This window comes from Rhamphochromis sp. 'chilingali', assembly GCF_963969265.1.
Source record: "Rhamphochromis sp. 'chilingali' genome assembly, chromosome: 5".
Lineage (NCBI taxonomy): Eukaryota > Metazoa > Chordata > Actinopteri > Cichliformes > Cichlidae > Rhamphochromis > Rhamphochromis sp. 'chilingali'.
Genome location: NC_137932.1, coordinates 40,723,785 through 40,741,401, shown reverse-complemented (window position 1 = coordinate 40,741,401; position 17,617 = coordinate 40,723,785).

The following is a 17,617-nucleotide window of genomic DNA, read 5'->3' as shown; positions in this document are numbered from 1 at the left end:
TTGATTCCAAGAAACCTGCTTATTAAGAGCTCAACAACCCAACACAGAAGCCAGGAGAAATGATTTGGGGGGTTTTAAGTGTAGGAATTAATGTCATCTGTAAAAACTTTACTCAACATCTATCAGTATTTTCTGGGGAAAACAATATAAAAGCTGCAAATTCAAATCTCTTAATTTGCCGTCTTGTCACTTGGCTCGTGCCTTTGCGTCTCGTATGATATGATATGATACAAAATACTTTATTTATCCATAATCCTTTTATCACAGCGTTATGTGGATTGGGATTGTTTAAAACACCTTATGGACTGCTGCACGGCTGAAATAAATAAATATCCAAGATGTTTATATGAAAGACTTTGTCCCTGGTGGCTTGTGTGCAGCAATACTGTGATCTTTGGTAGCCTGAGCACTCCAGTCTCCTGCTCCAAATTACACCAGAGAATAGCTGCAAGACAGAAATGACCTTTCCCTAAGCAGACCACTTGAGGGGCCCTCATAAAGCGTGATTATGTTTTACGAGTTCCTCTCTCATTCCCAGGTCTGGTTCAGTGGGGAGAAAGCAGTGCAGCCACTGGGCCTCCCTGCTTTATCAGAGCTGTGGACGGGGAAGAAGGAGGGGAGTGAGAAGTAAATGAGGTGCTGGGAACTTTCTCTCCCAAATCCTTTTGGTATTTGGGCTCTAGGTAAAAAAAACATAATCTGAAGCATATGTCATATGGGCTCTGGTTTAGTGTGTGTCTTATAGATTATGCCCACAGCAGTGTTTCCTTCCTGAATTTGATATTTGCCAAGCTGGAAAACAGCATTTTACATTTGCAGCTCCTTCACTGTGTTTCCACCTCCTCCTGTTCAATAGCACAGTAAACTCTGACTCATAGATATCCGCTTTTTTATATTAAACTGATTTTGAGTGCTGTGTTTCTGTGAGTGTTATCATATTGTGTGTAAAGAGTGAAACAAGCAGCGGGTGGGCAGGCTGCTGTGGCATCATCGGTAATGTAAGCTGACGTGGTCAAGACGGAGCTGAGCTGGAAGGTGAAGTGTCTGATTTGCCAGTCGATCTACGTTCTAACCCACACCTGTGGTCATGAGAGCTGGGTAATGGCTGAGAGGGTGAGGTGGCGAATATATGTGGCATATATAATATATGTTTCCTCCAGTGGGTGAAGAGTCAGTTGAGGTGGTACAGACTTTTGCTTCTGGAGGCACATCCACCAAGGGGGAGTCCAAGTATTCACTGGTGAGATTATATATCTCATCTTGCCTAAGAGCTCCTTGGGATCTTCAAGCAGGAACTGGAAAGCGTTGCTGAAGAGAAGGATATTTGTAGCGATTGTTGAGTATGCTGCCACTGTGATGCCATAAGCTTCAGATGGATGGATGGGTGAAAAGTCATTTTGTTCTTACTCTACAGATTCCAGATATAGATTTTAAAATGTACCCTCTTCTGGCTGAAGATATCCTCAAGGTTTTTTACTTGTGTGGTTGCTACTGGGCCTCATTTTCTCTCCTTCCCTACATCTTTCTATTCTTCCACGCTATCAACAAAACACTGACCAGTTTTTTTCTAAACAAAATTATAGCAAGGTTTTGGGGAGAGGGACTTGGAGGGCTAATGTTGCGTGATGGCCAGAGCGTAACTTGAAATCACCCACACAGCGTTTCAGTAGCCCTTGGCTGTGAACAGCTATCACTGCCTCCAAGATACAAAGGCTTAAGAAAGAGCACTGCTGAAATGAGCAGTCTGGCCCTTGATACGCTGATGAAATTACATTTTAGTGCAGCACCTTGAAAGCACAATGGCCACCTAAAAAAAAATAAAAATAAAAAAAATCCCCCCTGCAGGCACGTGATTGGTAGCTCGCCGCAGCATGACCGTGGCGTTTCTAAAATAAGATAGAGAGCCAGCACCACGATGAAATGATGGCCACTAACATTGTCTGCATAGCAATTCTTTGACTTCCCTATGACGAATCCCAGTAACACAGACACTTGGCAGACCAAAGTGGGACGCTTTGCGCTATAGAGGGCTCCTGCACATGAGAAGCCAAAGGGAACCTTTAAAACGAAGCAAGATGTAATGCAGCTTTTTTATGCTCATTCTGGGCCTGTGATAGCTGCAGCGGCATGGATTTGTATCCCAGCTACACTGAAAGGACCGCTGAACTGGATGGAGCTTTAAAGTGAAGCAAGAAAGCTCTGGAAAATCGGCCCTCAAAGGCACATTTCAACTGGAAAGCATTTCTTTTAAGCTGTCACTCCTTGGTAGTTGACAATCCTATTATGGCACCAACTTATTGTAATTAAGAAGGAGAGGAGATATATGGGCACAAACACATTCATCGCACCATCTAAGATACAAAGAACCTTGTTGTTGCGCCGTGTTTGGGGGGCAAACGAAGTGCTAAGCGGCCAGATCACCTTATTTGCATTGACATTTGAGTGATGTAAACAGTATCCAGAAGCCAAATTTCTTTTCTCTCTCTCATGCGCCGTCCTCCATCCCTTCACTCACGGGCACCACTTTAAAGAGACGTAATGGAAAATAGGTTTTATGGCTTTTCTTCTCTCCATTTTCAAAGGTCAGAGAAATGGGAGCTTCAAAAGAAAAATCCTGAGGTGGTAACTATCCCTCACCTCATCAACCCCTCTGCTGAAGTCTAAACACATTTTGCAATGAATTGATGGCCAAAGCTCAATATAAAGCTGCTAGGAAAGGATTGTGAGTGGCAAGTCCTTATGCTGCTATTTATTTGTGTGATAATAAGAGGATTGTGTTCCTTTCTTCTCTGCTCGCTCCACAAAGAGCAGCTTTTGAAGCAGGGACAGATGATAGCGGGAGCCATCTAGGGAGTGCCGTTGGCTGCCCTTGTGGTAACTGAGAGATACCCAAAAATTTATGACTGATGACAGAAATACAAAGTCCCATGTGCCCTGTGGGTAAAAACAAAAACCAAACGTGCACATGTGGTTATTGTGCAAATGTTCTCTGTGGGTGCAATGAAGCCTGATCTTTGAACTCGCCACTTCTGTGCTTCTTTAAAACAATAAGAATATTTTTTGAATGAGAATGAAATAAACCAACTTTCAAAACGGGTGTTACAGAGTTTATCTTTTTATTTAATGTGTAAAAATAAGGGCTCGAGTCACGATCTTCTAACATGCGTATCTTTGAGCATGATCTCTGTAACTTCTCTGATCTCCATCAGCAGCCCCTCCTGTCTTGTGTTACAAATGGAGGTGCTGAGAGGGTCATCGTATCAAGGGCCAGACCGCTGACATACAAATACATATAGTCCTTCAGTGATTCTCCACAGGTCCATCCGCTGTGCGTCAGGGTTTTCAATCATCATCCGAGAGCCTCTCTGCACAGCTGTGTCGCAAAACCTCCCTAACATCATCATTTGTCAGCGATGGACTGTCTGTGCTATCTTTATTCATTCATACAAATATAAATCACTTTTCTGTGATTTTCTTTCTTTCTTTTTTGGCAATTACACCCAAAGGCTTGTTGGACCTGGTTGTTTTTTTTACCTCATTCATTGTCCTGTTGACATCATTATATGATGTGTGTTGATGTGTATTTTTATTTGGCCAGTCTCACATTTCACAGCGAAAAGTGATCTCGGACAAGATTTGAGAGGCAGCACAGTTTAAACTTTAAATATTTACAATAATTTATCAGTTTTTCTTATAGGAACCCCAAATTTTTGTTAATCATCAAAAGCTTGACACGTTTATTTCATTAGACTAGCTTTGCATGACTTAGTGTTCAAAATAATCCATATTTGTCTAATACAGTGTCTTGGTTTAGTGTTTAGCTGCGCGGAGTGAAGGATTCTGGGTGAGTAACATACACAGACCTGCTTGCGTGCAGTCCTCTGAAAAACCATTAGCTCGTGGATGATGGTGGATGATTCGGTCTCGGAAGTCGGATGTTGTAAAAACTAAATTTTGGAAGAAAATTATTACTTGTGTCATTAGAAATACAGAATAATAATCTTGTTTTTCACACCACTCCAGCATTTGTATCAATAGAGCCTGAATACACAAATACACAACAGTAGCAACACAGATAAAAAGTTTTACAGTTTTACTCCTGTTTACGTCCTGATGCATGGGCAATCAACAAGGTAAGTAAATCCCAAAGGTTGATTCTGTTCATCTGGACATTTTCAGTGGGAGAAAGTTTGATCAGTGTTTTGATCAATGGTCATGACAATTTGCATATAAATGACCAAGGATCTGACCTCACAGTCCATTGTTCAATCAATTCAATCTCCTGTTTATGCTCACTGCAGCCATCTTGAATTGTTAACTCAAGATTAGTGGGGCTGCTCCGACTTTCGAAGTGGGAAATCTGAGTTGATGGGGTGTTCCAGATGAAAATTTCAACAAGGAACTCGGAAATTCCAGCTTGCGACTTTCTGTGGAATGCACCATAAGCAAAGGTCGAATGCTGAACAGAAATGGGGGCCACAGTATAGGTCACCACAAAGTGTGAATTACTTAAAAAACAACAGAAAAACAACCAACACTTTTGTTTTCAATATTCAGTTTCACTTCAGCTCTTTTTATGTTACACCTTTGCATATTCTCACTGCTAAACGGTGGGCTCAAGATGACCATGATAGCATCCGAGACCCAAGCTCCCGGGAGGGATTCTTCATTTTGTTTTGCTACTTGATTAGATGGACCCGATAAGCATAAAAAGCATCACTTTTGAACAGAAAGGAATATAAGGACAGTGTGTTTATTTTACAGCATCATAGAATAAAGTCAAAGAAGCTGAATGAAGTATACAGTGCAGAAAAGCCAAAATGCAATGTCCCCATATGAGGAGCCAGGGTCTGAGGAGGTCAAAGATACCCTTCCTCTATAATGGCACACAGATCAAGAGTAGAAAAAAGCTGTTTCAAACCAGTCTGAATCCCGAGCTTCAGGTCCCCCAGGGTCTCCTGTACATGCGCTGACCTCGTTATTTGAAACTTTAGTCATTATTCTGAGCATGAATATGAACATGTACACCTTTGTAAGGGTAAATATGGCTTTAAAAAAGAGTAAGTATAATAGGTAAAGCTTAAGCTTGGAACCTCTCCAGAAGCGGAGTACACCCTGCACGGATCAGCGGTCTATCACAGGACTAACACAGAGAGACAGACAAGCACACATTCTCACATCCACACCTACAGCCAATTCTTCTGGTTTGTTGAGCCAATGATAGCTCTTTAGCCAATAAGCCTCAAGTGTCCTAAGGGTCCTGCTGTCAGGAGGCTGGGATTTGTAGCAGTGCCTCTACACATGTGCATGAACACGCACTCAAAAAAACACAAACACACAGGTAGTATTTCTCACCAGGAGGCTACGTATCTGGCCCAGCTCCCCCTCTGTCTTGGAGACTTTGGTCTCAGTGATTTACACCGTGTGTGAAAGAGGGGCGGCTGGCTGTGCCTTATTGCAGAGCACCACGAGGGAAGTAGAAGTGGCCCGTAATGAATTGGTGTTAATGAGCTGTTAACTCAGCTCCAGCCCAAAGCGCGGCAGTAACCCCTGCCTCCTGGCTTCCAACACTACACAAATATATATACAGTCTCACACCTTCACACAAAGTGGAATTCATATGTTTGCCGAGAAAGAAAGTAGTCGCATCATCCCCCCCCCGCCACCACTCGCCGTCACAGAAAAACTCACATGCACAAATGCTCACGTTCACACAATTCCAGCACGTACTCAGTCAATCAGCATCTCGTTCTTTAGCTAAACGGGCCCCTGGCTCATTAAATCTTCCTCACGCTGACATGTTCTTGCGGATGGCGTACACCCAGCTGGGTTGCTGAGCAGATCAGAGTCAAATAACATTTGCAAATAATTCTCACTGTTTGTTTTTCCCTAATGGAGTGCCAGGTGCGGGGCTTTACCACATTTCACATAAGGTCAAGTGTCAGACACAAGCAGTAAAGTATTTAAACTTATTTTTTGAAGTCGTATCCTGTGTTCTCTGGAAATCTCTAGTTCGCTTTGGTTCTGTGCAAGTCCAGCACGTATCTCCTGTTATAATGATCATCTTCATTTTGTGACATTTACTTGAGAATATTATGTTTTATCATACGTTTACTTAAGAATCACCACTTCAGCTTTTTTGCATTTTTGTCATCACGCATGTATATTTACTCCGTCTGTGGCCAGCACTGATATATATTCGTACAAATACCTGATGGCATGCCATCTCATGAAGGCTTAGGTACTTTGGTGGCATTGTTAAAACATTTTGCCTCCCACATTTTCCAGTAAGAGGATAGCAGTGCATCTACTCTGTGTTCATAAGACTTTACGAATGATGTAACCAGGCCTGAAAAGAACAGTGTGCGCCATTCGTCGTCTGTTTATGTCTGCACTAACACAATCGCGATGGATTCCTTTAAATTTTACATGGTAATTAAATGATTTTGACTCTGGGAGCTGGTGGCTGTTGAGACAGGATCCCAGCCTGCCCTCTGCCAGGAGGACAAAGGCTCTCTCTCTGCACCAGCACAACGCTGACTGTGTGCAAATCATCCCAGTGCTGATGCTGAGCCAGATAAGCCTGCTCTACACTTCCTCACACTGTGTCTGCACACACATGCACGCTCATCGTTCTGCCACCCGCTGCCTGCTTCTGCTGTGAGAAGTATGAGGGGGGGAAAAAGGAGATTTCACTCACCTGAGGGTGTTTGTATGTTTGCAGCTTAATATGTGAGTGTGAGAGCATTCTGCAGCTCTGAGTGTGCATGTGTACGTTAAATGCGTGCCCCTGCTTTCAGCCTGTTGGAGGCCTATTAATGGAGGATGCTGTTAAGTGATTTTGGAGGCTTCACTGGAGATTAAGGGGAAGGAAGAAAGATGGCTGCCCGCAAGGTGCTTTAATAGTCCCTAACAGCGTTAGTGCTTTATAGCTAGCAGCTGGTCCAGGTGTTATCCTCTGCCTGAGCGCACATGCATACATGTGCACATACACACCTCCTGCCTCATTAAGGTCTGTCCTAACAGGAGGGCTCTGCGGTTTAGGACCGAGTCTGACGCAGTGTGTATTTCCAGCCCATGTGAACATGCTTTAAACCGCTAGCTGCTTGCCTGGAAGGGAAGAAAGAGAAGAAAGGAAGCGCTGATTGGGTTGGTTGTCATGTTCAGGCATTTAAATTGCCATTTGTTGTGGCATATAAAATAGCTCCAGAAACAACTGCTACGTTTGTAGTTTCTCTTCCCAGCATTAGGCAGAGCTTTACAGCCCAGTGTTTACAGTCATCACAAACAACAAATTTGTGCTCCTTGTGAAAGTGACCTTTAACTGTTTTGGCTCCAATTTTTCCCCTACCTTTGTTCTAAAATTGGATGTAATGCATTAGCAGGAGTATTTGATCAAACAGTACTGGGAACAGTTTCGGGGTAAGTACCCACAAAGAGGCTCTATAAAACCTGGACTTCAGGGGTTATGCTATGTTGTTTACACTTTTTGTGATTTGAGTAAATAAATATGCGCTTACATCTGGACCAATCACAGCACACCTACAAGACTGCAATAACCTCACTTAACCAAAGTTCCCTTTATCCTGAGAAGGACCTTACTCCATAATAAGAGCTTATAAACTGAGTTTGAAGAACAGCGCTTGACTCCAGTTATTGCAGTGTGTGCAAAGAAAAAAGGGATGCTGCTCCCACAGTTACTAGAACTGTGAAAAAATTCCTGTTCTATGAATTTATGATTTTTACACCATTTACACGTCACAACTGGAATTACACTCAATAAAAGTTGGACTCGACTGTTGCTATGCCAAACAAAACAAAAAAATTCTCTTTAAATAATCTCCTACGAAGTGAAAAAAATCCTGGTGAGTCAGTGTAATCGGTGCAGTTCAAAGAAGCACTGAGTAGATGTGTATTACAGGCAAGCTTTTTACTGACTGGACCCTAAGATGGTAGGAACACTGGGGGGAGAGCTCCACATGCAATAATTGTAATTTGGCTATAAGTAGCTTAACCAACGAGGGTAAGGAAAGGGGGCGGCGTGCTGGAAATAAGGAGCACCGAGGGGGAAGAAATACAAGAGATTATTGGTCTGCAGGGCACATTCTGTCCTACTCTCTTCACCCCCCACTATGACGTCCGCCTCCACTCACCAAAGCCAACATTCACCTCAGGTCAGCCATATGTAATGTTACCGGACCTTTACTGGCACAGATTTACAGAACAAAGCTGCACTTCCCATTCATGTCTCACGCTCTCTCCCCAGGTGTACTAATGAACATTACAGACTGGTTCACTGAGAAGCTAAAGACGCTACACCCCCTGCGGTCTCCATACAGGGTGGCAAACCTCAGAGAAAGTGTTTTCTTTCTGAAATCCTTTCACTTTTTGGAGTGTCCATCCTGTTGTTGCCCAGGCCACAGGAAATGGGATGCCTCATTCAAGCGCGCATTCCCTTTTTTCATCCCATATGCCACTGATCTGGTGTTTTTTCAATGTGAATGGGGAAATAATGAAGCAGCATTTTTTCAATTTTGACTTCAATTATGTGTTGGCAAGCCAGACAGCAATGCATGTTGTATCTGCTTGGAAACCATGTCATGGTCTCTCATTCACGGCAGCTGGTCTTCTGTTATCCACTCAAGTGTCTTTCAGTAGGAAGGTGACAGAATAGGATGGCAACGGGAATAATTACACACATGGAATAAAAAGTGCATGCACATATATGTAGACCTTTGCATTCAGTAAACTAATAGATCTTAATAGAAATAATTATAATAATCTTTATTTATGGAACTCACTTCTTCTTATGATGCAAAATTCTTTACACAAGGAATAGAACAAGAAGCTCATCCAGTTTAAAGTCAATGAAAGAATAACACAATAATATAACACCATCTCAAGAGCAAGGCGATGTGAAATGAAGACATTTGGAGTTGTGTGCTCCCAACAACTTTGAGCATCTTAACTGATTATTTTTTTTATGTATAATTTATTCCCTGAGTGAAAAAAAAATGCTGAGTGTGAACCATGAGCGCTCTGTCTGCTCAGACAGTTTCAGGACTTTGGCTTTGATCTCGGCATGACTGCGTCTGTTTGTGTCACTTCTAAAACTTATGACAGGAAGTCTAACCAGGGTTATACATATGAGTGAGTTTTCAGGATGTGGGTTTTCTGGGGGATTTAGATCTCAGATGATACAGTTAGCCACAGTCTGTCTTTGTTTGTCGGTAGCCCCGTCTCCTTTGATGGTTTGCAAATGTGTCTTCGCATTCAGACGTGAAACTATACGCTCATCCTGCTGAAGTTGAAAGCCGTTGATGAAATCACAATATTAGTGTAAGATGACCAAAACCATGTGTCGGTGAAGAAACAGAAGTCTGGCAGGTCTGTATGCAGTGGCGGTGTAATATAAGCACTTGAGAGCTATTTATGGGTTACTGTACATTGTGATTTGACGAAGAGTCTGTATAAAGGAGACGCATGGTTTGGCGAAGCCCTTGCAGACGTGCAGGAACATGACATAGTTGCTCTCTCATATTCTCACAGACCACAAAGAGGCAGCATTAATGATAAGCACCTGGATTACCACAAGCTCCTAGTTAGGTCCAATTGGCAGTAACAGATAAATTGAGATGAGCGGGAGTTAGACGCAGTGGCCTCGGTGAATAAACCCTTTTTACATCGGGATGCAAAAGAGAGCCCAAAAAGAAAGATGAAGAGATCCTTTATGCTGGCAGTGTGTTCACATGAGAGGAGACCACACGCTTCGGAGAGAATGAGACAGAAAAAGAGAGAGAAGGACAGTGTCTTTCCCAGACAACCCACGAGGATCCAATACACTCCCACGCGTCTGGGCTTGTGTGTGGCCTCCGCAAACACACACACACACACACGCTACATGGGTCCATGTTCATCCCCTCCTTGTAACATCAACCCTTCGCTTTTTCAATCCGGGCCACACTCTCCGCCGACTTTGATGCATTTTTTTGCTTGATGTGTACGACAATAATCTTTTTCACCCCTCCAAAGGAGCGGGCCATGTGAAGAAAGGCCCTTCTCTCGAAGCTTTGCTTCATCTTTTGCCCCGGCTCTCCAGCGAGACAAAATCGTTTCACCGGGACCACAGTGTGGTTCAACTGCAGCTGAAAAGAGACGGGGACCAAATCCCTCTCATGCACAACAAAACAACACTGTAGCCTTTTCAGTGTGACTGCCCACAAGGAAAGGACCCTTTCTGTCTGTGGCCGACACTGTGTCTGTCTATCCGTTGCCTCCTCACAGATGTTGACACTGTTTGTTGCGGGTTAAGATACTCTCTAAAGACTATTGTGTCTCTTGTATCTTCTCTGTTATTGAGTTTTTCCACTCTTTCCAGGCGAAGGCCGGACACAGATGGGGGGTAAAGCCGTGAAAAACCTCCGGATGGCAGTCAGCGCTCCAGGGGGCCTTTCTGCCCAGAGAGACCCCACCAAAGGGCTTCTTTGTGGGTAGCAGCAGGCAGCCACCGCCGGCTGTATGCTGGAAGTATTGTGTTGCTCGATAGACCGAAGTCCCTCTCCAGATCAGGGTCAAAGGTTAGCCCCCCTGTGGGCTGCTCCATACCTGCCCTGTCCCCCCCAACCCCTCCACTCTCACAGGCCTCTAGAGACACAGCCACATACAATGGAAACTAGTCAGCACGCTACTAAGGAGACTCTTAAGATTGAGAGGTAACAGAGCGGAGAGACTAATTCAGTCCACTCTCCACTTTTCGATGAATAGGTAATTCGATTAACGGGCTCATGAGAGGGAATAACGAGCAAAGCGGGTCAGAGGCTCCGCTCTGTGATTTACAAGGCCACATCTCAGCACCTCGGCAGGATAAAAATCTTATCGCGGGCTCACAACAAAAGCCCTTTGATGACATCTCAGCTTTCAGCATTGTTGATGGGGGTGTGAGTCATAAGAAGGTGCGTGCATATGCGCGGATATGTAAGTAAGCATGCCTTTGGAGGCAAACATTTGGATCTGTGCTGAGCCAGATATCACCCCTATCACCTTATTTTGACACCCCTGTGCATCCAGGGAACGTTTGCTTTCAGGCCTCTGCTCTGTCAGCACCTCAAACTAATCATGAGATGTGAAATTCGAGTTTCTGACAAGCTCATCTTGTTTTTGACATTGATTCATGGGTCTGACTCACGTGTTCAGCCTTATTGAATAAAATTATTAATTACTTGAGTATATTTCTACTAATTTACTCAAACTTAGCCAGTTATGTGCAAAACACAGAGTGAGAATTCAAATCAATACAAACAGAAGACATTCAGATAATTATCATTAATAAACCTAATCACAGCAGATCAAAGGCACCTGAAATGCCTTTTATTTGATCACTTTCTTCTCAGCTGTTATCACTTAAGACACTTGAGTCATTCAGGGAAGCCGCTGAATAGAGATTGGGTTTTTTGTTTGTTTACGGAGGTTTTTCTTCTGAACAGAGACGGTAATTCAGCTGTATAGCACCAATGTATGACTTGGTGCTGTCAGTAGTGATATAAGACTGTGAAGGGGCATATCTGACCCCATATTAACAGTACATTAACCCTCTCCCTAGGTGAGGCAAATCTGACCCCGGTCCCTTCAAACTACTGCAGGGGTCCCACAGTCACCACTCTCCCCTCTAAACTCTGAAAGATGCCACGTATTGTGCATTCTAAGCACAAACACATTGGCTCTCACTAGACGCCCGAGGCTGCAGGATCGGTGCTTTAGTGTCCCATTTAAGTGTCATCCCAGAGTGGAGGTTGACCAGCAGCTGCAGGTAGCTTTCATGGTCCCCCGGGCAGGCAGGCTGTTTCTCCTGGTGCCCTGCTGCTAGAAATTTGTCGTCCCCCTCTGAGCGTCTCTTTGGGAGTGTCAACCACGAGCCCCTGATGGGAGATTTGTTGATATGATAACTCGATTAGGCTCCAGGATTGATGACATTTTGGCAGAGAGCCAGTCAGCAGCACCCAGGGAGGCACTGCGTCATCTCTTTAACCTCTATTCACAAGGCAGCAATTAGGAGGTAGTAATTGGAGAATTAGCTATGTTGCTACATGTAGTCCTCACTTTCTAGAAGTCAAGCAGCTGAATACTTGTGCAACTGGCACTTTTACATGGAATATTTTTGCGTCACTCTTTTTAATTCATTGTGCTGTGCGTCATTTCTCCCAACCGTGGGCCTTCTGAAAATACAAAGTGATATTTAGTTACTGAAGGGGAAGGTTGGCCATGGTCACTGCCTTTTCTTATTCCTCTCTGACGCCTTTCTTTATGTGACTCTGTGCCGCCAGCTCAGTAGAGATAATTCAATTAACGCGGCCAAGGCCTGCATTTCAAAACCTTTTCATCGGAGAGATTTGCATCATAAAACTCTGTGGCACAGCTGAAGGTCCTGTGACATTTTTTATGCTTTTAAATCTGCAAAATAAAATATATATGTTCTTTTCAGACAAGGCCTTTACCTCAAAAATGACATGTCCTCTTTGTTTTATTATGTAAATTCTTCATAACTGTACAATGTCAGAGTCTGATGGGATTGAAAAGGTGTGCATGTGTGTCACCTTTAATAATAATGGATACTTTATTGATCCCCATGGGGAAATTACTTGTTTTTCTCTGCATTTGACCCATTCACTCAGTGAAGCAGTGGGCAGCCCACTAAGCAGGCGCCCGGGGAGCAGTGTGTAGGGACGGTACCTTGCTCAGGGGTACCTCAGGGTAGCCGTTAAGTGGATTCGAACCGCCGACCTTCCGATCTTGGGGCGACCACTTTACCTACTGAGCTATCCCTGCCCCGTTAAGCTTGCTGAAATCACAGCCGACAGGTAAGAAAGTGAGAAAAATAAAGAATGTTTCACATTTAAACAGCTGATAAAAATTCATGTTCAGCGCTGAAATTAAAGCCAATCTGAACCTGGTTCTTGCACTGTTACACTGAGTCTAACTGAATACAAAAATAAGCCTATCTAATCGGTCACTGCAAAGGTGATTGTGTGCAGTTACGTAGTGAAACGTGTGTTTTTATTTCCTGTTCTCGTCCAGCAGCTTCTGTAAGGTTTTTCCAGTGTTTTACAGTTACAGGAGCAGCATCTCAGAGGTTGGGCTCAGGAAGGTCATGCAGACCCTTTCTCTTCTCATCCAATCAGGTTTGTGTGGCAAGTCAACTTTGCTGACCCCCTGACCTGTCACGCACCGTGGGTTTAGTCTGACGTATTCAAGGTGTAGCCATCTGTGCTCCCACCCCCAACCTCTGGTTTCTGTGTGGACAAGTCCTCTGTGTCCAGGCCCACTGGACTGGAAAAGTTGCTTACAGTGGACTGTTTGTTTGGCTAAGCCCAGGAGAAAGGTTGGACGGAGGAGTAGCAGGGCTCCTGGAGGACACTTGCGTTTTCTCTTTTTTTCTTTTCCTTGGTTAACCGAGCTCCAGAGGGCACCTATGATTTAACTTGTAACACAATGACCGTTGACCTCTTTGTGTGTTTCTGATTGTTTGATTGCTTTTGTGCAGCGCTAACTCTTTATTTTTTTATTTTTTTTACTGCAACATATATTCAGAGCTCAAGTGTCAACATATAGTTCACAGGTCAAAACAGACCCAACAAAGGGTCCAACCAGCAAATGGGCTCCAACCCGCTTGCGGGCATTTCCAAATCTTAAAATTGTGTATTTCTATTTATTTACTTTTTTACTGACTTTTTGTGGCCATATTGCCACAGTTACAGTTAAGAACTGACTGCATTATCAGTTCTCATGGTCCAAACTGTGTAATTTAATCCAAACTAGAGATCTCAGTTGTTGTTACCAACATGCTGCCATACCAGCCTTCATAACACTCCAAGCAAGGTGGCCAAGACGAGGGGCAATACCAACGGCAGCAGACAGGCTTAATATGGAAATGCTGAGACAGATTTTTGAAAGTGCAGTCATCATTTTGCTGGTTTCAAAATTTCCTTAACTCACTTTTGTGATTTGATTGACATTTAAATGTATTTTCATGGTGGCGTATAGGAGTCATTTAAAGAACACAATGTGATGGCAACATCTTGTAACCAAGACATTTCAAGAGGTTACAACACATTCACAATGATAATGACACGTGTCTGCGCAATAAACCATCCAAAATACACCAGGCAGCCACAACATTAAAACCACTTGCCCAATGTTGAGAAAATCCTCCTCATCTCACTAAAGAGCTCTGATTTATTGGTCCTCTAGGGATCAAACTTGCTCTGGTTCATCTTGTGGACGCTAGATAAGATTGCGGATACTCTGGGGGCCAGTTTTTGCCATGCAGCGTGGTACAATGTCCTGCTGGCAGCTGCCGTTGGGGAGCACTGTTACCTAGGTGTGTACAAATGAAAGTAATATCCACATAAATGCTAGTACCCAAAGTTTTGGAGCAGAGCAACGCAAGGTAATGAAATGATAAATATTCACTTCATCTGTCAGTGCTCAGCTTTGTGTTGTAGTAGAATAAGTATTCAGGGCCTTTTAGCAAAGTAAAAGTTACCGTAATAGCATAATTTACACGCAAGTTATCAAAACGGAAAACGCACTTTTTAAGCACACCACCCGCAATAACATGTCATTATGATGACCAGTGCATTAATGTGTAAGCTAAATATTTCTGTTGTATTTGGCTGAGGAGTAACTACTTACTTCTTCATGTCTTTAGGTTTAATCACTAAAATATTGTGATATAAGAGACACAGATCAAAAGTTTGCTACGTAAAATCTTAATCTGCAAATTAGCCGGTACAGCTGTGAGAATAATACCAAATAGCACAAATACTTCATGCAGTACTAAAATATTGCACTTTACCCCTGCACCAAGCACCGGGGTGTTTGGTGTCGGAGTGCAGCCTCTAGTTGTTTACGTGTTTTTGTTTTTTCCAAAGGACCAAACCAGCTATATGAGCGCAGAGGTGACGTATGATTACCTTCGACAATGCAACTTCTGAGCACAACTCGCAGAAAACGCGCAAGTGCACATCCGCCTGTCTTTCATTTTTTCAGTCATACGCATGCCTGAAGTTCCCCCCAAACAGCCGCAGCGTTTACTGTCAGCCCGCTGACATGTGAATGACACTTGAGGTAGACCATGAAATTGACAAACGACGTTTGCAGGGAAATCAGTGACGTCTGCGTGGTTTGAATCATATCTGACGATCAGTGTACAAATCAACAGCTTAACCAGCTAAACCGAGTACCAAAGCCCTAACAGATGGTGCGCCAGTGTCCACACACACACACACAGCCAGGGTGTTCTCAAAGAGTGATGTGTCATCCTGTAGTAATGACACCGCAAATAAGACGAGATGGCTCAGACGCTGAATGTGCATCCCATTTACTCATTCGTTGTATTCATTATTCCTCTACTCCACGCAGCTTGTTTTGAGTGACTGAATATTTTGTTCCGCTCTGACATTCATTGAGCAAAACAGCGCGCAATGGTGCTGGGTGATATATTTAATGAAATGCAGTACATGATGCTTCTTGGGTGGTAGTTGACTACCAGAGACTTGGCCAGGCTGTGTATAAAATATCACCCTTAGTTGTAAAATACTGCCATCTAGTGGACATAAGTCTGCACAAATGTTTAATGCTGAAGAAAATTCCATCCAAAGGCTTTTATTTTTTTTATTTTATTGCCTTCTGCAATTCATCACTGTAACGCTAAAACTGAAACTTACTCACTGCTGCAGTAAAAATATGCAAATGTTTCCGCCTTAATTCTGGATAGAAATGCATAAAAGTCATGCTTGTTTTTAAGGTCTGAATTTAGGAATACACATTTTGCCTACAGAGCTGCCCATTACTTTTCATGGCACAGATTCAACAAGGTGCTGGAAACATTTCTCAGAAATTCTTGTCCATAACGTCATGATAGCATCACACAGTTGTTGCCAATTTGTCAGCTGCACATCCATGATGTAAATTGTCCATTCTATGGTGGCTATGAAGGCCACAGAAGATCACAGCGTTTATGTTCAAGAAACCAGTTGAGAATAAATGATGCTCACTTGGTAATAATGGGCCCAAAGTGTGCCAAGAAAATATCCCCCACATATTACACCACTATACCAACAGGCAGGATTATTCCATGCATTTATGTTGTTCACATTAAATTCTGATGTCCTGCTGAAATCAAGACTTGTCAGACAGGGCAGCATTTTCCACACTTCTAGTGTCCAATTCTGGTGTGATAAATTCTTTAATTAAAAATTATCAGCTATGGATATAAAATTATAAAATTATACCAGTTGGAGGGAGAGGGGTTGAGTTGGACATCAGTGAGCACCTTACCAAAGCTGAAAGGAGATGATTTATGCAGCAAAAAAGTATATAGTGGCGCTATAATGGCTATATTCAGTTTGGATTCTTGCCCTATGGTTATGTGATGTGCTGGGGGTGAAGGAAGCCTGAAATTTTTGAGAACCACTGTATTATATGGGACACACATAACAAGTGACAGATTTTCTTTCTGGCTTTTGATTTTGTCTTTGTAAATGTGAGCATATCCACATAAGAGTAGGACTTTTCTTCTTCGTCTTCTTTACTTTTTATGATTTCAGGCTTTGACAGTGATACTCCTGCCTCCTCAAGAGTGTTCTTGATTTGTTAAATGTTCTAAGGTTTTTTATCTTAATCATGGAAATAATTCTGTCATCATCCATCTGTGGTCTTTCGGGATTTTTGCTGTTACTGAGCTAGTGCACAATTTTTCTTCACACACCAGACTTTTTGCCATGTTTCTGATAGGTTTTTTTCTTTTCTTTTGTTTTTTTAGCCTAATTACGGTCTCCTTCGCTTGCATTAACTTCTGTTTGCACCTCATATTGAAAGTTTTGATGAAAAGATACCAAATAACTCACCTGCCCATTGCGCTGCTTATCAGTAACCTTGTACCCTGAAAAACAGCCTCTAAACATGGGGAACTATCTAAAACAAATGGCGGTTAATCCTAAACAGTCGATCCAATAATTTTGCTAAACTCTTTGAATTAAAGTTGAAGTCTTCACTTCAATCCCATATTGACTGTTTAAAATCCACCGTGGTGGTGCACAGAGAGATGTAAACCTACCACAAACCTACCTTTGGTCTCGTCTGTCTAAAGGACATTGTTCCTGAAGTCTTGTGGTTTGTTCAGGTGTAATTTTCCTAACCTAAGCTGTGCTGCCATGTTCTTTTCAGAGAGGAGAGGCTTTCTTCTGGCAACCCCTCCGAACAGATCATACGTGATTAGTCTTTTTCTAACTGTCGTGCACTTTAACATTAAACATGTTAACTGAAACTTGAGGAATATTAGATGTAGCTCTTGGGTATTTTGCACTTTCTCTGAGGTTTGCATGTTCTGACCTTGAGATGAATTTGCTGATGATCAGTTAATCAGGTACATTTAATTAGCAGCACCTAGCTTCACTCTTTGCCTTATTTCCTATGGAAACAGTAAGGGTGTACTTAGTTTTTACATGACTGTATTTCTAGCTGAAGGGTCAAACAAGGTGAGCTGTTTGATAATCGATGTATCCTAAACCACAAAATAAACTGTAAGTACCTTACTTAAAATGAGAAAAGCTGGAAAAAA